Source organism: Bufo gargarizans, chromosome 5 (genome assembly GCF_014858855.1).
Source record: "Bufo gargarizans isolate SCDJY-AF-19 chromosome 5, ASM1485885v1, whole genome shotgun sequence".
Taxonomy (NCBI): domain Eukaryota; kingdom Metazoa; phylum Chordata; class Amphibia; order Anura; family Bufonidae; genus Bufo; species Bufo gargarizans.
Genome location: NC_058084.1, coordinates 181,428,841 through 181,449,700, shown reverse-complemented (window position 1 = coordinate 181,449,700; position 20,860 = coordinate 181,428,841). Strand labels below are relative to the sequence as shown.

The window sequence follows — 20,860 nt, the reverse complement described above, 5'->3', positions numbered from 1 at the left end:
TCGCTATTTGTAACATCGTTCGGGAGCCATACAAAATTCTTAACTTAAAAATTTTACTGCTATATTTGATCAAACATATAACTGACTTAGGGGTAAGTTACAGAAATTGCGCTTCGATGAAAAAAAAATCTAGAGAGCTTTTTTTTGCAGCCCAAAATTGCACCTGCACTATACGGTATATATTACATGTGCCATTTTGACCAAACATAGCAGTCTAATCTGAATGTTATTTATTTAGTTCTTTTTTTTTTTTTTTTTTTTTGCGTTAATGGCAGCCAAGCTGTCCCTTTCTCAGTCTCAGATTGGCCCCCCTACCTCCATTAGCCTCCTATCAGACCCCCAGCCTACATCAGCCTCAGATCAGACTCCCATCAGATCTCTCAGCCTCAGATTAGACCCCCATCAGACCCTCCCTAGACTCAGATCAGCCCCCATCAGACCTCCCAGCTTTAGATCAGACTCCCATCAGACCTCCCATCCTCAGATCAGACCCCCATCAGATCCACCAGCCTCAGATCAGATCCCCATCAGACCTCCCAGCCTCAGATCACACCCCCATCAGACCCTCCCTAGCCTCAGATCAGCCCCCTTCAGACCCTCACTAGCCTCAGATCAGTCCCCCCAGCCTGAGACCAGACCCTTACCAGCATCAGATCAGACATTCCCCACCCTCAATTAGCCTCAGATCAGCCCCTATTAGACCCCCCAGCACCCAATCAGACCTCAGATAAGACGATAAAAAAAAAGAAATAAACTTACCTCTCCAGCTCTGGATGGTGTTGCCACTTGGCAGATTCACTTACCCTCCATGGTCTTCTTCCAAATGTGCTCTACTGTGACCTGACGGCACATTGCATCAGGTCATAGTGTGCATCCATGTGCACTATGTCTGGACGATGTATGTGTCAGGACACAGAGCGGGGCTGGAAGAAGACCAGGGAAGGTGAGGACAGCCAGTGCAGTGAGGACAGCCTCCCGCATGCTAATGATCGCTTCCAGAATGGAAGTGGTCATTAGCATTTTCACTATATGTTCTGGCAGGGGGCCGGGGGCCACATGAATTGATCCCAGGGGCCCGCCCGTGGGCCGGAGGTTCCCCACCCCTGTTATAAAATACTGAAACAGTTCCAAAATTTTTTTAGGGAGGTCTCCTCAAAATCTTACATCTATAAGAACAAAAAGTTTACAATAACAATTATTATTATTGACACTAAAAAATTATAGAATATAAATAATAGTCACTTATAATACTAACACTTATAATGATGATTGCTAAAATAGTAACACACAATCGCTGTGAACAGATGCAGTGCTGGGATGTGTTACTATAGTAACTGCAAGTTCTGTGACAGGATGCACTTGTATTACAAGTTATACAGTCTTGCAGCAAATGTAGATGAAATACGGTAGCAGGAAGTCAGTGCAATGTGACACAGGACTACTGAAATCAGAGTGGAGGGTGCTGTGCTGGAGCTGCACGTGTTATGCTGGCTGCAGGTACACACTCACCGCATCACATAGACGTGTATTGTGGTATTGTACGTTTATAACATATATGGCTTATGATGACTGTTTAATGCACATGACTGATGGTTTTTGCATTAGTAAGTCCATACTGCATATGTAGTGGGATATCTGGGGCAGAAGCGTACACTCCAAGTAGTGGGGGACAGACGTAGACTTGTGATTATACTATGTGCGTGTGTATATAGGCTGTATTTATTTATGTGTGTGTGTGTGTATATATATATATATGTGTGTGTGTGTATGTGTATATATATATATATATATATATATATATATACACACAGGGGTGTAACTACCATAGCGGCAGACCATGCGACTGCTATGGGGCCCAGGGCAAGAGGGGGCCCAGTCTTAGTTGGGATTATCGCCTATTCTACTGGAGGTGAAAACTTGATCAGAACTCTACCGTCTGAAGGAAAACATTTTAGCAAATGAGGTAGTGGAAAAATTTAAAAAGTGTCTAGGCAGAAACCCTTATGTCCTGTGTGGGGGGCCTGGTCTAACCCTTGCTATGGGGCCCTTATGTCTCTATGTACACCACTGTATATATACATATATAGGGCCAGATTTATCATGACTCTGACAGCTCACTCCACTTTCACATATGGCTAAAGTCAGTTTTAGCCAAGTCAGATTTATGATCGGCCCTTTAAGGCCTCATGCACACGACCGTTGTGTGCATCCGTGGCCGTTGTGCCGTTTTCCGTTTTTTTTCGCGGACCCATTGACTTTCAATGGGTCCGTGGAAAAATCGGAAAATGCACCGTTTTGCAGCCGAGGCCGTGATCCGTGTATCCTGTCCGTCAAAAAAATATGACCTGTCCTATTTTTTTGACGGACAACGGTTCACGGACCCATTCAAGTCAATGGGTCCGTGAAAGAACACGGATGCACACAAGATTGGCATCCGTGTCCGTGATCCGTGGCCGTAGGTTGCTTTCATACAGACGGATCCGAAGATCCGTCTGCATAAAAGCTTTTTCTGATCTAAGTTTTCACTTCGTGAAAACTCATTTCCGACAGTATATTCTAACACAGAAGCGTTCCCATGGTGATGGGGACGCTTCTAGTTAGAATACACTGCAAACTTTGTACAAGACTGCCCCCTGCTGCCTGGCAGCACCCGATCTCTTACAGGGGGATATGATAGCACAATTAACCCCTTCAGGTGCGGCACCTAAAGGGGTTAATTGTACTATCATATTCCCCTGTAAGAGATCAGGGCTGCCAGGCAGCAGGGGGCAGACCCCCCCCCCTCCCCAGTTTGAATATCGTTGGTGGCACAGTGTGCCTCCACCATCGCCCCCCCCCTCCCTCCCTCTATTGTATTAAATCGTTGGTGGCACAGTGTGCCAACCACCATCGGCCCCCCTCCCTCCCTCTATTGTATTAAATCGTTGGTGGCACAGTGTGCCAACCACCATCGCCCCCCCCCCTCTATAGCAGTAACATTGGTGGCAGTGTGCGGTCTCAACAGTAGAAGATTCATACTTACCTGCTTGCTGCTGCGATGTCTGTGAACGGCCGGGAGCTCCTCCTACTGGTAAGTGACAGTTCTTTAGCAATGCGCCGCACAGACCTTTCACTTACCAGTAGGAGGAGCTCCCGGCCGGACACAGACATCGCAGCAGCAAGCAGGTAAGTATGAATCTTCTACTGTTGAGACCGCACACTGCCACCAATGTTACTGCTATAGAGGGAGGGGGGGGGGCGATGGTGGTTGGCACACTGTGCCACCAACGATTTAATACAATAGAGGGAGGGAGGGGGGCCGATGGTGGTTGGCACACTGTGCCACCAACGATTTAATACAATAGAGGGAGGGAGGGGGGGCCGATGGTGGTTGGCACACTGTGCCACCAACGATTTAATACAATAGAGGGAGGGAGGGGGGCCGATGGTGGTTGGCACACTGTGCCACCAACGATTTAATACAATAGAGGGAGGGAGGGGGGGGCGATGGTGGGGGCACACTGTGCCACCAACGATATTCAAACTGGGGAGGGGGGGGGCTGCCCCCTGCTGCCTGGCAGCCCTGATCTCTTACAGGGGAATATGATAGTACAATTAACCCCTTTAGGTGCCGCACCTAAAGGGGTTAATTGTGCTATCATATCCCCCAGTAAGAGATCGGGTGCTGCCAGGCAGCAGGGGGCAGTCTTGTACAAAGTTTGTAGTGTATTCTAACCTGAAGCGTCCCCATCACCATGGGAACGCCTCTGTGTTAGAATATACTGTCGGATCTGAGGTTCACGAAGTAGCTCATATCCGACAGTATATTCTAACATAGAGGCGTTCCCATGGTGATGGGGACGCTTCAAGTTAAAATATACCATCGGATTGGAGAAAACTCCAATCCGATGGTATAAAAGAACTCCAGACTTTACATTGAAAGTCAATGGGGACGGATCCGTTTGAAATGGCACCATATTGTGTCAACATCAAACGGATCCGTCCCCATTGACTTGCATTGTAATTCAGGACGGATCCGTTTGGCTCCGCACGGCCAGGCGGACACCAAAACGACTTTTTTTTCATGTCCGTGGATCCTCCAAAAATCAAGGAAGACCCACGGAGGAAAAAACGGTCACGGACCCACGGACCCCGTTTTTGCGGACCGTGAAAAAAAACTGTCGTGTGCATGAGGCCTAAGACTGTAATAAATGTGGTTTGCCCGGTAGCAGTTTATCCGTCAGTAAGCAGCTATACAAAAGTCGCACATCTTTGCAAACAAGTCGCATGTTCTTTTAAAAAGTTGCATAAGATAAGCATGGTCCTCACTGGAGTGATTTTGCTCATTTTTTGCGACTTTAAAAATTGTCGCAATAGTAAATCTATCTAGAAATTCATTTACATAAGAAAACACGCCCACTTTCAGAAAACTGGCGAGCATAGTGCAGAGCCAATAAAAGTCGCAAATTTTTGTGCAGTTTAAGCGACTTTTTCACTCCATTATTGTGACGAGCTAATGATAAATCTGGCCCATAGTGTGTATATTCTAGATAGACAGATAGATATAGTGTATGTGTGTGTATAAAGATATATTGTAGTGTATCTATCTATTGTGTTTTTTATTTTTTATTTCTGTATGTTTTTAACTATTTGGGGGAGATTTATCATGACCAGCGCTTTCTGCACCAGTGTTGATGTCCCCTGTGTTGTCAGAGGATGCGGCTTATTTATGACGAGGCACGTGTCTAGTTATAAATTAGGCTCATCCTCCTGTGGTCCGTGTGCCTAAATAGAAATTTTTGGCTTCAACTGCAGGAGAAAACTGGTGGAAATAAAGATAAATTTGTTGTGGCGGCTAGCCATGTCTCTTTTCAGAAAAGTGTTGAGAGCAGCATAAAAAACACCACTTTTTAAGTCGAATTAAAAAAGTTACAAACTCTCAGTTTGCGACTTTTTAATGCCATTTTTGTGGCACAAACTAATTATAAATCTCTCCCTTTATGTTGACCTTATATGCAAAGACATACCTCCCAAGAAAAGGGAACCATCTTACTAGCGCCACCTTCTGGAAGTGTCTCACTATGAGGCAAAGTCCAACTTTTTAACGAGTCTTGAAATATAACAAGGGAAAATAGCGAAGTCAAATATCCATCCATTTACAACTGTTTCAGGGTACTTACCCCTCATCAGTATGAAGTAGGATTCTGGCTGGCTGAGTGCAATGCCTTGAACTCAACTAAGGCCTCTTTAACACTTGCGTTGTCCGGATCCGGCGTGTACTCCACTTGCCGGAGGTACACGCCGGATCCGGAAAAACGCAAGTGTACTGAAAGCATTTGAAATCAAAAATGCTTTCAGTGTTACTATGGTAGCCAGGACGCTATTAAAGTCCTGGTTGCCATAGTAGGAGCGGGAAGCGGCATACTTACAGTCCGCGCGGCTTCCGGGGCGCTCCAGAGTGACGTCAGAGCGCCCCATGCGCATGGATGACGTGCCATGTGATCACGTCATCCATGCGCCTGGGGCGCCCTGACGTCACTCTGGAGCGCCCCGGGAGCCGCACGGACGGTAAGTATGCTGCTCCCCCGCTCCCCACTACACTTTACCATGGCTGCCAGGACTTTAGCGTCCCAGCAGCCATGGTAACCATTCAGAAAAAGCTAAACGTCGTATCCGGCAATGCGCCGAAACAATGTTTAGCTTAAGGCCGGATCCGGATCAATGCCTTTCAATGGGCATTAATTCCGGATCCGGCCTCGCGGCAAGTCTTCAGGATTTTTCTGTGGGCAATGCTCCACAGGAAAAAAAAATGCAAAGACGCATCTACATGGATAAGAGAACCATCTCAGTAGGCCATCTTCTGGAAGCTACAGATAGATATTTGGATATTATCTCTTATCATGCCCCAAGGCTTGTTAAAAATTAGGAGCCACTTCTTGGCGCTAGAGAGATGGTTCTCTTTCCCACGGAGATACCTCTTTGCATATATATATTTTTTCCCATGGAGCATTGCCAAAAAGTCTTCATACCATGGAGCACTGCCTAAAAAGTCTCCATACCCAGCTAGTGTTAGCATTTCTTACATGAGCACTTTGATACAATAGTTCCCTTGCACTAGTTTACCACAAAACAATGACATGCTATGTAATGACTGTTACCCTGTAGCGGTGCTCCTTTACTTTTGATAAACTACAACTACCTGCAGGGGTCCACTTTGCCTTTCTGCTGTCTGAGTTGAAAAGTTAAATGGTGTCCCCCCTCCCTATAGTCTGTACAGATGCATGGACACCTCTTCAGTCACTTCTAGTGAACTGCCAGAAGTAGCCGAACCAGAGCTCAGCTATTTTTTGAACTTCCATTGAAGAGCATGGAGGGAGGGTGGCCATGCTAGTGTGGTGCGCTCTCCTTCACTTTGGAGACAGGTGCTGGCCCCAGAGGTGGGACCTGCACTTATCTGTCTCTATCCAAGCCATAAGCCATCAAAGTCTGAGATGAGACAACACCTGATTTTATACCATGCAAAGCAAATGGTAAAAGCTATGGTCACATTTGGTGAAAACTGACAAAAAAAGCAATGCAGAACATGCAAATTTGGGGGGCTTGCACTCAGCAAAAACTTCCACTATGTGTAATACTATCTTTTTTAGTTGTTAGTGAAAGGGTTAAGGGAATTGGTCAAGGGTCTGGTGTCCATTGGTTACTCACCTCCTCAGGTTCCAGCGCTGTCTGATATATAGTGGTCCAAAAGTATTGAGACACCTGAATTAATAGAAAATAGTGGTTGGGAACGTCATCCTGTGTGTGGCATATTGCTAAAGGGAAGGGGGCAAATCTGTGAGGGGTGGTGTCAAATGTAACGGCCATTTTGAAGGCTGAACCAAATGGGAAGGGGTCCATTTGCGACATGTATGCAATCTGATGAGGAATGTAAATCTGTCATTAAATGTGACATCCTTTCCTGCTAAAGGTATTAACAATTTTCTCTTTGTTATAGACACACGTATGGGTGTGAGATTAACACAAGAGGAGAGGACAGAGATTACACTTATCTCCAGGGATTGCAGTACCCAAGTCATTGCAGCGAATTTCAACGCTTGGTACCCTAACCAACCACCTATCTGCCAAGGCAAACTTGACCAGACAGTGGACATAACAAAACTGCCACAGATGAAGTAACAACAATGGCTATTATGGCTTCTTTCCGAAAGAGCCCATATTGTAGTGCCCAGTGTCTGTCACAGGAGAGCGTAGTGAGTCAAACCACCATTGGGTGGATACTGCCTATACAAAAATGGCACCTGTACAAGATCCAGTTGATTCATCATCTCAGGATGATCCCAACTGCTATGTTTGCAGAATGGGCATCACAGCAATTTCAATGGGACCCATATTTTGCAAGTCCAACACAGAATTTGTTTGGTGAAATTTGCAAAGCCATTTGCCAGCTGTGCCATGGCCAGGAACGGAGTGGCTATAGACCTTACAGGGAAATCTCCCTGTGGGCTAATGCCCAGGGGGTGCCCCAAGTGTTACCTAATGCAGTACCTAATGCTGTGAGAATCAGGTACTCATGTACCTGGCCAGAGACTGCACATGCCCTCCTGAATTCAGCTGCTGTGTCCTGCATCTCACCTCCTAAGCTCCCTGTTCCATATCTTAATCAGAGACAACTGGAGGAGGAGGGACAAAAAGTGGCAGCTATTGATGGCCACCACAGGGGTGCTGCACTGTGGAATATGGTGCTGTATTTTCCGCTATAGTATTGCTGACCCTGCCTACTTGTGTTGCCCATTTGGACCCGCCTACAACATATGCCCACTTTTATGTTTTTTTTCCAGGGACAGTTTAAGCTCCCAGTCCTCCCTTGGTCATGGCGGATAGGCTGCAATGACTTGGGTACTGCACAATGTTTGTCCACTCCTTGTGTGTTAATTTCACAGCCATACCTGTGTCTGTATCAAAGAGAAAATTGTTAATAACTTTGGCAGGAATAAAAGTACGTCACAGATTTGGATCCTCCTCAAATTTTCATCAGATTCATATGTCACATGCACCTCTTCCTATATGAAAATATCGACTTGGTTCGACAGCTTTCAAAATGGCTTTTGTGTTGGGCACCTCCCTTCACAGATTTGCCCTATAAAATTATATATTGTGGGGATTCGCTCTGGTAGACAGGACAAGTGGACGCAGTATAGAGGCAAAGACTAGTTTGTAATTTAAAAAAACTTCAGTGTTTTATTCACACTTATGGCAACAAAACAGTACGACCGTCCATTTGCAGTTTCGGTGTTTGTTGACACCTAGACAGTTCATAAAGCAACATACTCACCTGTTATGCAAGGTGTTAGTTCACACCTGATCGGCATTACTCCAGAACAGAGCAGGCCTCCCAAACTCAGGCCTCCAGCCTAGAACACGGCTCAGATTCCAATCCAGCGATTGCCAGAGCTCCTCTGTCAGAGAGAGGTAATCAGACCCAGCTGACACTGCCAGCTGGATTTTTTTATATAGGCCAGTCAAGACCCGTCCGGGAACGTGGGGCGTAGTCACCCACCCAGCACTTTGATTACTCCCAGTAAGAGCTGTCCCGGATCAGCTACACAGCTATACTAAATAGCTAGGCGTCAAACAGCAACTGCTGCTGACACATGACAACTGGCTCTTATTCCACCGAGGCCAGGAACCTCGGTGTCACATACCTTCTGTTAACTACGGACCCTGTCAGGCTCTAACTATACAGCATGAAACCTGACTGACCCAGTGCTGGCCTAATACCAGGCACTGAACATAACTGCGAAATCCGTACGACTTGAAGTGCTCTCACAGGCTCCATGCAGATGACCTGTTCTCAGGCTAAGAGCGAGGTGTGACTTAGGTAAGGCCAGCACACCTGTGGACTAATTAATATGGACAGCCCAAGACCTAGACTGTCCAGATGGAGTGGGGTCCCACCCTTCTCATCCCACTCCAGCAACACAGGTTTTCAACAAATCCTAATACAGAGATGTTGATCACACTCTGGCATGGTTCCTGTGCCCGCTTGATGTATAGGTAAGAAATTCTGTGACAAGAATATACAGCAGATGACATACATGTCTGCCATTTTGTGTTAGTGCTCGAACGCTATGATATATCATGATGTGCTTGGAAAATCAAACTGAATGCTTTATTGCTTACATAAGGCAAATATTGAATACTTTTATATTTTTGATCCCTTATTGACCAGGTCTAAAAAAGGTGATCCTCAAAAGCTACTTGTTTTTACCTCCCTGCATTTCAGCAGCAATAACTTTTAAATTTTTTCATTAACATGGCTGTTTTGCTTTATGCAAGAGAAATGTAATAATTTTTTTTTTTTGCATTGTTTGTGCAATTTATGCCTTTTTTTTCTTTGCTACGGGATTAAATATAAAAAAAAGCTATTTTTGGCATTTTTTTTATGCTATTTATGTTTCACACTAAAATGAATTCTCCAGGTTATTATGAGTGTGTGGATAGCTAATGTGTAATTTTATATTTAATTAATATGTGCACAGTAAAATATATTGTGTATTAAAAAAATGTTTTTAGTTTTCTGGTTGTTTTTTGTGTTTTTTATTTAAATATTACGTAATTTGTAAAAAATAAATAAATACCATTATGGGATTATTACTTTAAATGAATTTTCTCTCTTCAGCAAAAGGCATTTATCATGTAGAGAAAGTTAATACAAGGCACTTACTAATGTACTGTGATTGTCCATATTGCTTCCTTTGCTGGCTGGATTCATTTTACGATCACATTATACACTGTTCATTTCCAAAGGTTACGACCATCCTGCAATCCAGTCGCAGTGGTCATGCTTGCATACTATAAGAAAAAGCGGGGCCCTATGCACACTCCTGTGGTCTTGGTCACCAGACAGGCCGGAGCCTTTTCCTATATTCTACAAGCACGACCACCACTGATGGATTGCAGGGTGGTAGTAACCCCTGGAATTGAGCAATGTACAGTGTGATGGAAAAATGAATCATGCCAGCAAAGGAGGCAATATGGACAATCACAATACATTAGTAAGTGCCTTGTGCTAACTTTCGCTACATGATGAATACCATTTGCTGAAGTGACACAACCCCTTTAAGACTTTATTCTAAGTTTATAACATACTATAATATTCCTGTATGTTAATACATCATACTCTGTGTCACTATGACACAGCCTCCTGTTAGGGCAACACTGTTGTGTGCTTAGAGTTGGCATACTGAACTGACAGCCCTGCGGTTCTTTGTAGGTCCTCGGGGCTGACTGTAGATTGCTCTCATAGTCTCTGCTCATAAGGAGGAGTTCTCAATGATCATGGCGTGATATGGACTAGTGTTGGGCGCAAATTTTCGTATCGCGAATTTCAATCGTGAATATCACCACTTTGAGAATTCATTAATATTTAGAATATAGTGCTATATATTCATATTCGCGAATATTCTAGATTTTTTTTCAACTAAACCCATGATCCCTTCTTGCTTATGGGCCAATCAGAAGGCTGCAATGTCTTTGTCTGAGCTTAGCAACATCCCTAGCAACCAATAGGAAAGTTGCCTCCCCCTTACTATATAAGAACCTCCCCAGCAGCCATTTTCTGCATTTGTTTTTGCATTTATGAGAGAGACAGCAGTGTCATTGCTGTGCTCTGTGCTTTGCTGTGTCATTACATTAGATAGATAGTTAGCTTATATATAATACAGATAGTTAGTAGGAGATAGTCAGTGTAGGTTATATCCTGATATAGTTCTGCTGTCCATACATACATGCTACAGACATAGTGCTGTAATGTCACAAGTTCACAACAATACTCAGTGCACCAATCAGTAATATGTAGTCAGACATGCTAAAATGTGAAATTGCATGTATTGCGCAAAAATATGCGCATCATTAATTGCTGATTTGCGCAATCACGAATATATTGGAGCACATCTACATATAAAGATATTGTAATGTTCTGCCGTGCCAACCATTTTCTCCAGTCTCAGGAAACTTCTAGCAGCTTGAAAAATGTAGCAAAAGTGACCCATGCCTGTATCGCGCGTGCATTACGCTAATATTACATTGCCGATTTTCACATTCAAGAAATTAATTGCGAATTTATTACAAATATTCGCAAAATATCACAAATTCGGATATTACCCCCTGCCGCTCATCGCTAATATGGACTACAGCAGTCGGAGGGTTAACAGCTGGAAACAGAGCTTCCTCAGATCCCACCTGTGAACCTTGAGACTGCGCTAAGAACCATAGCTGTTAGTAACAGCCAGTTCTTGGCATGGGAGGGCTCCTGATGCGGACAACTCCCCTCTACTCAAGTGATGCCAAAAGATGTCACTACAGATTGAGGCCCTGCACTGCCTGTCATCGAAAGACAGTGGGTGGTCATTAAGGGGTTAACTAACCTTATTTTGTTATTATATCATCTCCATGTAATTTTTAAAAATCCCATACCCAGAAAATTCTTCAACTTGATCACTGAATACATGGGGGCTTTTTTAACAAATAACCGCATTTGTTTCAGACCGACTCCCGGCACAGGCAAAGGTAAGGGCTTACCTGTGCACCCATGTGTTATGAGCAGGCCACAAATAATAACCAGTGGTTGTTCCCCCTCATTTGGCTCTATGTAGGTACTGTTTTCTAGGGAGACTCTGCTCACCAACCAGCCATATCTATGGGATACACCTCTGTAACTAGACCCTCAGGTAGTCTTTACTAAACTCTTATTGCTACAGATTTTTTTGGTTCTTGTGAGCTTAATGTCATTCACTAGAACCCCAGCAGTACTGATATTTTCCCCCCACTTTAGGGCAAAAAATATGGTACTTTTCATGCAAGGAAAATAAGGTCAACAGCAACATGACAAATATGTCCTGGCCAGTTCGCAGTGTTCACACCCGCGAACACATGCGGGCTGCCATCTTAACTCACAAGTCCGGCGATGCACAGGTAAGTCCTTACCTGTGCCTGTGTGCAAGGCTGGTCTGAAACAAATCCGGTCACTGGGAGCAGGCAGTTCCTAGAACAGCCGCCGGGGGCCTTCATCAGGCTGTTCTCGGAACTGCCTGCTAACGTTGACCGCATTTGTTTCAGACCGGCACAGGCAAAGGTAAGGGCTTACCTGTGCATCGCCGGACTTGTGAGAAAAGATGGCAGCCCGCATGTGTTCACAGGCGAACTGGCCATCACTGATCCTGAATCCAGTGACGGGCGAACTCCTGTTGATCATCTGTTTGAAGGGGCTGCTTAAATAGGCCACACACGCTTTATTGCTTACCATGCATAGCTCCAGACTTTTAGGCATTCAAGTGAAAGGGACTGAGCTGTAATACCAGGCATAACCTCTACTAAAAGTATGAGGTTATGTCCGATAAACAATAAAAGTAACCTAACGTCATTTGCCATATTGGAAAATACATTTTTATATTTTAATAGTATGGGTGTTTTTGCACGTGGCAATGCCCATGATGTGTATTTTTTTATTGTTTTCATATTTTTATAAAAATTTTGAGGAAAGGGGAGTGATTAGAATTTTTGTTTTTTAATTGTTAAAAACATTAATTTTTTTACACTTTTTTTTATAATTAGATTGCTTCTCTCATACACTCCAATGACAGGGGGGGGGGAGCGAAGCACACCCTTCCAGGTTTTTGCTCCCTCGAATGCCGGGATCACTTTTGACTAGGGCATCTGAAGGGTTAAATGTATGCGATCGGCATTACCGCCAGTTGCAGACATTAGTCTCCCGGTTGCCTGCTGTTTTGACGCACCTAGACACTGTGGCAGGCTCTGCATGCTGGATAGGTTCAGATTGTCTGGGTGTTGAACTTTAAAATGTAGGGTTCCTTCTTTCTGATGTCGTTATCAGCATGTAAAGAAAGATCATCACTTAGTAACCAAGCTGTATCTTGTTATAATTCACGTGAGGTTTTGTTAACTTCTGTGTTGGAATCTCCGTTAGGGACCTCAGTCGCAAGAGTCTGTCAGAAATGCTGGAAAAAGAATGCAGCATGCTCTGCTATTTTGTCTGATAAAATAACAGACAGCAGGACAGAAACCCAACAGACACTATTCTAGTGAGTGATGTGTCGGGAAGCGTTGGTGTCCATCATATGATGGATTTGTCTGCGGAATACCTGATGCTATGGGAACGAATCCTAAGGGTATATTTACACACAGCGGATTTGCAGCAGAACGTTCAGCGACTGAAAATCACTTTATTTAAATGCAGTTGTTTTGGTGGCATTTCTTCAAGCCTTTTTCAGATGAACTGATTTTCAGTTGCAGTAATTTCTGCACCAAATGTTCTGCATGTGAATATACTCTAAGTGCAGCTGAGCTGCAATACCAGACAGTATATGGACAATGGCAGTGTTTCTAGAATTTTTTTTTTCTAATCTCAGACGACTACCATAAATGGAGACTGGCCCTACTCTTGGGTGCAGGACACCACTCAATTGAAATATAAACTATACATATTCAACAATTGTCTAATTTATACAGTATTCAACATCTTTTAGTCTATGCAGTGTCTCAATGTGGCTGGTATAATGGATAACTAACAGCATTAGAACTTGTGATACTCGCCGACTTTTCAGTTATGTATAATGTTAAATAATATTTTTGGGTACACCGAATGAAGGCATATACAGTATCTTGGAGTGACCGGCTTCTCTGGTGGGACTCTCGTCACACTGGTTATTTGTGACATGTGTTGCAATCACACACGCCGCAAGTGTGGCGATATCTCACTTGAAGATCCCCTACTACTAAGATTTAGAGCTATTCATTGGATTTTCTATTTTTATCTTCAACCCTTACTGCTTTTAATTATTAGTAACTTCAATTTTTTTATATTTATTATATAGAATAAATACTATATATTGGATGTGATTCTGGACGTTGAGTGCTTATCATTATTATATTTTTACCATATTTACAAACAAATGTGACTGGGTGAATCACATTGATGAGTGCACCTATCCATCTCAGCCAACAGGGGAGACACTTTGCTATTTGAACACGCCACTATTGATATATAAAATAAATATCTATAAAAAAAAAAAACATAATTTCATATTGTTTTTGCACTGATCACTAAGCCTAAAATATTTCCATACTTCCTGTTCTGTCCAGGTAACTTTTAAGTAGCCATCTCCTTATCAACACCTCTGTATAGATAACACAGAATCCACCATTCACAATCGGAGCATATCTACTTCTTCTTGTACTTTGCACAGATCACATAGTACATCTAGAAATATCTCCCATAGAAGTCAGTCAGGGCAGCTCCTGTTTATTATATCTGTGGCGCATGTAACTGCTCTCAGAAAACAGGAAGTATTGACATATTTTAGGGTTAATGGTCATTGTGAAAACTGCATGATTTTAGGATTTTATTTTAAATATAGTGAAATTTTTGAAAAATGTTTAACATAAAAACTTGATTTAAACCATAAGTCTGTTACAGAGTAGACAAAGACCCACTGTGCCTGCTGAACAGATATGAGTTCAGGCTACTCCTAAGGACATTATCTAGGTGAACCACCTAGTATCATCCTTTAGCCCCTACACAGGGGCCACCAGGCTGTTACCTCTTGGAGAAGTCTTTGTTTAGTAGATGGCTGACCCGTGGGGGTCAAGAGACACCGGTTTGAAAAAAACATAGTGAAGGAGAAGCGAAAGTCAGGGCAGGCAGAGTATGTGCAATCCAAAGTCAGTCAGAGGGTCAGGGTAGGCAGCTCAGGGTCAGTATGGAGGTAAGCCAAGATCAGGGCAAACATAGAAGGGTCAAAGCAGGAGTCAGTAAATGGGATAGTAAACAAGACAAGTAGTGCACCTTAGCAGGAAACTAGACAGCTGGAACCTATTTCTCAGGCACCCTCCCAAAGGGGAAACTGCCTTAAATATCTGATTGCCAGCCATAGGCCAGCGAAGATTAAGGTGTACACCCTGTGGAGCTGGCAGAAGGCAGAGCTACGTGATAGGTCCTGCCAAACAGGAAAAAGCAGAGGTACGCCTGTAAGCACAGGCCACCAGAAGAGCCGAGCAGACGACCAGATATACTCTCCAGAGGCCCTCTGCACTCCAAAAGCTGTCAGACGCTTAAGCAAGTGAAGCCTGCTGTGATTCTTTCTGCATAGTGCATCCTATACCAGTCCAGCTTATTATTGAGGAGTACACCCAGGTACTTATAAGTGTTGACTACCTCAATGTCCACTGGTTTAGGAGGGTTTGTTATTAGAGAAGCACCTCACCATTTTTGTGGGTAGTGTGTCATCCACACAAAAGTTAATGTAGTCTGTTACAGAGAGTATGAGACCATCCGTGTCCTCCACACAAGTCCAAAAAGTCAGAATTCTGGAGTGAAAGCATGATAAATCAGGGTCATAGAGTGAATCTGTTTAGTTACTGGCTTGTTAAACAACAGCTGGGATACTTCCATTTTTGGCCTATTGGAATAGTTGGGATTGAATGGTCTATGCACAATAGAGTGAGACACCTTGTCTGAAGTCAACTTTGGAAAGGCCTTATAATAGCCCCTAGTATGTTTCACCACCTTGTCTACATCAGTTGTATATTTTATTAGTCTGATGGACATATAAAACAGTTGGTTATTATTTGCAAAAATAGTTTGTAATTGAAATGTCAGTCACCATGGCATTGCTGAAAAAAAACAGAACCATATTCACACAGGATGACTGAGATTGATGATTTCCCCTGATATCCAAGGAGATAATAACAGAGCCAGGTTTTGATCCCCAGTGGCATGCAGCACTGTAGCTGGAAATCCAGCAGTAAAGTAAGTGACAACACCAATCAACTGAAGATCTGAAATACCTGCCAAACCTATGCCTTTTTATCACATATTGTGCAACCTTTTCTAACAGAGTAACTTCTTAAAAAATTAGCCAAAGTTACACAGGAGCCTTTGTATGATATACAAAGGATAACTCCTATTTTGCAGAATTTGCGCTCTGTTCTCAAAAGCATCATGGTACTCCGTTGATGACAGCAATGGCAGATCTGTTTCAGAAGGATCCTAAGTAATAAGCATTCGGCAAGGGAAAAAATAAGGACAGGGCTACCCAACGACCTTGGATGTGGCACACCATGATCGTAGGGTTGCACTGTGACAATGCAATCAGATCTGAACGTGGCCATGTTAATGCACATAACGTGATGTGGCCGAGACATAATAGCTACAAAAAAATCAAACCTGCTGGACTTTTCAGCACAAAAATCCAAGCAATTTTTCCAGCGTGACGAATATTGTAAATTGAAAATTGCCTCCTAAAATAACTCTACAACTTCATGTAACTTAGCAACTAAAGTCGGTGTGTAGCCTGTGACGAACTGCGACCGCCGCGGCCACAATACGTCACGAAACCGTCACAGCGCCCCTAGTGGTCAATCCGCAAACAGGCCCCCCAGCCACTTCCAGCACACCGACAGTCTAACTTGAGTCCGTACAGTCGATAGGCTGAAAGCGCAGGGAGTGGACCTCCGATTGACCGCAAGTAAGCGTGCGACGAACTGCGACCGGAACTACACACAGGGTAGTTTAACTGCCACCACCTTGCAATTTATGGGAGCAAGGACCCCACTATCTAGATAACACAACCGAGTAGCTTTCCCTTCGGAGAGGCTAGGGTAAGTTTTTGCAGTGTTTGAAAACAGGCATATGGCTAGAGAAATGACTTGGAGGTCATTTATTATATATCTATATACAATACAAATTATCACGATGCACAGTAATTATTAACACAATAATCAAGGAGAGTATAGTCCAATAAACAAAAAGAGAGAAAAGAAAGAAAATACTTAGTTTCCGCAGAAAAGATGTCCGTTGGGGAAATAGTCAGTTGCAGGGGTCAAGTCCAAGAAGCCTTTGTCCAGTGTAATATGACTACAGCCCACAGGTTCTCTGGCTGAGGCCCTCTTTAGGTGTTGTTAAAAGTGGAGAACTCCTTTAGCAGATCCTAGGTCTGTGTTATAAAGGGTGCCAGAATCAAGGCGGGGAATTGAGAGTCCGCCTGCTGTATTCCTGAGGTGAATGTCAGTTCTGAAATATGGCATGTGCCATATCGTGGGATATCTCCGCTGTACACAAGTAACAAGCACATATTCACATTCCCCACAAAATATGGAGTTCAGGGATACCAAACATTACTATTATAACTGGTTCTATGATGGGGTAACACCATAACTTTACCTGGGCACATCTTAGAGTTATGTTTGTCCTATGTAAACGTCCAGTGACTTCTGAGTGACACGATGATGTAATTTTTACGTCCGTAAGATGCATGGGCTCTCTTAAAAAGGTAATATCTCAGATTCTCAGATTCATGTTGCAGTCTGGGAAACCTTGGTGCCGGCTTGTCTGCAGCAAGCCAGCTTACAGATCCTGATAGCAGCGACACCAATCGGCTCCCCCCAGGTGCCGTCTTCACACCTAGCTGTGATATCTCTTCAGGAAGAGAAGTTCTTTTGTCAACCATAGGAAGCCAGCTGTAATTGCGTTATCTGCTAGGCATCTATTGACTGACTTGAACAAAAGGACTATGTTGTTCTCTGGGTACAACAGAAGAAGACGCTCTGAATAATCAAATTGTAGGTTCTGAGGCCTAGGGAAATAATTACTGTTTAATAAGGCAGAGTAATATTGATAATATTGGGAGGACAGTTCAATATTCTCGCGGCTCATCCGTGACATAGCCCATGCCTAAAAAATTAAAAACATAACTTTGTTGTAAAGTATGTGAAAGTGCACACTATTGTCTTAGGTTTATCTCATAGAATCCCTGGGGAACAGGGCAGTATATACTTTATGAATAAAAATTGATTAAAAAAGTATAGCCAAGACAGAGCAAGACTATAATATACAGAGCACCTTGTTCTTGGTCACTGAACTATTTGTGCAGCTTCTTCTTCTGGCTGTTATGCTGTAGGTACTCAGAATACCTGCTGAATACCACACAAAATGCTTTCTCCTCATAAGCATTTGTTACTGTATCTCTGGCATTGCTGGGCATCTGCCTCAAAGTTTTTTTTAAAGGGGAGTAACTATGCCAATGCAAAGAAAATGCGTGAATATTATCCTTTTTCTTGCTCACATACCTGGAGAGCTCATCTCTTTTCTGTGGGTGTGCAGCTGTTTTGTAGACTGTAGGCTGTAGACAAAGTCTTTCTCCCTTGCACATGCATTCACGGGTCCTAAAATTAAATTTAAATGAACAGATACTAAATAAAATTCAAATGATCAGAAACTTTTGCAGCAGCTTATCCCATCTGACAGCCATGGACCTATATCTCCCAGGAGTGCGTTGCAGTCAGCTCTGAACCCCTTCCTTCCCTGCATAGAGAATAGCGATTCCACTAATGAAATCCTTCTCTACAGACAGAGACATAGCTATATAGTTCTAGGAATTTAGAAGTAGGAATAAATGATAGAAAGAAAGGAGTCTGGGCTGCTTCACCTGCTTCTCTATGAGATCACCATTCTGGCACTGAGAGGAAGAAGGGAGCAGTGAATGCAGAAGTAGGTGAACCAAGAAAAACAGCAGGAAATGCTACCAGAGAGGAAAATGTAGTGTACAAAAACCTAACAATATTTTTATGGCATGTTTATTGCAATAATACTTCACTTTAAATGCCCTTACCACTGATGATCAAAAGGATAACAATGTTTTGAACTTTTGACTTTCAGGCTCCATATCTCACCAGCCATACAGCTTTGAACATGAGACTACCATCATTTTATAGACAATCATCTTGGCTATCTCGTACATAAATTGGACTTACAACTATTTAGCATGTGATTAGTTATGCAGCTTCTTCTCATGTTACTGCAGTGTTACTATTTTGCTCCTGGTGGTATAACAATCATTTTCTTCTTGTATACTACAAATTACACACTGTTCTCATATTCCCTGATAGCTCAGTATGTTATTAGGTAGATTCTCAAGTGAAAGGTCACTGGTTTGAATCCAGGAGCAGCCGTGAAGAAGATTTCCCAAGAAAAGGAAAACAGCATTATCCAGCTCATCGATAGTGGTATCTCGGCCCATAATATTGCCAAATTGCATCATGTGAGTTCCATAACAGTTGGAAGAATATAAAAAATGAAGTTCGTCCATCCATTCCAAAGTCAAGAGGTGGACATCCAGGCAAAATACCGTATCAGAGTCAACAAGTTGGCTCATCACAAGGTCTATCAGTTCTGGCATAACAAACACAGCAGTGGAGTGGGTCTCATGCTTCGTAATAGTAAGATCACAGACATCCATGCAAGCACTGTGCAACGCCCATTACACAAATCTGGAATGGTCGCCCTAAAAAAGGTGAAGAAGCCTCAGCTTCAATATTGTCATAAGAATCGTCGGATCGAGTTTGCAAAAAAGTATGAACAGTGGACCGTAGAAGATTTAAAAAATGGGTCATTTGGAACGATGAGACGAAAGTCAATAGATTGGGCTCTGATGGGTGCAAATGGGTCTGGAAGAAACGAGGGAAAAGGGGGCTAACAGATTGAGAAATTGAAGGAATTGTCAAGTTCGGTGAAGGAAGCCTGATGATATGGGGTTGTTTCACAGCGAAAAGTGTTAGATACTTAACCAGGATTTATTATGCTCTCAATTCTGAGCTATATGTGAGTATCCTACAAGACGAGCTACTTTGTACACTCGAGTACTGTGGGTATTGAAAAGGACAACATAGTGTTACATCAGGACAATGATCTGAAGCATTCGTCGAGATTGGCAAATAAATAGTTCAATGACAATGAAGTAGAGGTGCTAGATTGAACCCCACAGTCCCCAGACCTCAACCCAATCGAACACTTGTGGGTAGAGTTATATAAAAAGTTGTATTTGTACTCAAGTGAGTGGACCAGTATGCACCAACATTGGGAACGTGTAGAAGAGACCTGGGAACAGATTTCAGCCGAGAAATGCTTGAATCTGATTAAGAGCATGCCCAGGAGAATTCAGGCCGTGTTGAAAGAAAAAGGTGTATTTTCTAAAAATCTAAATTTAGAATTTAAGGATCAAAACAGTAACAATGTAGTTACATGAAAAGAATCAGCAAACCTAATCATATGCTAAATAGTTGCAAGTACAATTTATGTATGAGATAGCCAAGATGATTGTCTATAAAATGATAGTAGTCTCACGTTCAAAGCTGTAGTGGATGGTGAGATATGGAACCTGAAAGTCTAAAGTTCAAAACATTGTTACCCTTTTCCTTGTGTATTTATTGTGTAGTAATATTTTTCATGGGATAATCCATGATAACCCAAAAGCCTATCCATCCTGCTGAGAGTGCCCAGTCATAAAGTTATTAAAGGCTTAAACTTGCCAAACACCGTTTCAGCTGAAGACTTCATATTTCTAAAGACAGCCTAAGGCTACCTGCACACGTTGCAGATTATGCACGTATTTTTATGAAGGGATAGTACTATAGTACCAGCAAAGTGTATGAGATTAGAGCAATCTCATGTACACTTTGGGGCACATTTATTAAGACCAACCTTTTAGACGCCAGTCTTAATAAGGCAATGTGCTGGCGGAGGATCGCCGAAGTTATGTAGAGGCCTCTACATAACTTCGGCAGATCCGCCGCCGCCTCTAAGCTGTCATCGTAGCTGTCTTACATTTAGACCACTTTCTGCTCCTAAAACAGGTGCAGAAAACCGTAAATGAGACGGGCCTACCGGGCCATCCCCTTTCCCACCCATACCATGCCAATTTTTTTAGAACTGCCGTCAGTGGGGAATAGTCGCAGATTGCGACACAAAGGTCCTTTGCACCGCAACTTGTGCCAGAAATACCACTGCTATAGGCGTATTTTTGTTTGA

The 20,860-nt window shown here is 43.0% G+C and overlaps 1 protein-coding gene across 1 annotated transcript in view; it reads left to right on the top strand.

Moving 5' to 3' along the window:
• The first annotated feature begins 1,438 nt into the window (after positions 1–1,438).
• TPK1 (thiamin pyrophosphokinase 1) overlaps positions 1,439–20,860 on the top strand; it is a 730,092-nt gene continuing 710,670 nt past the window's right edge. The window contains exon 1 of the mRNA XM_044294424.1: positions 1,439–1,497. The gene's annotated coding sequence lies outside the window, so the exon portion shown is untranslated. The remainder of the gene's footprint in view (positions 1,498–20,860) is intronic.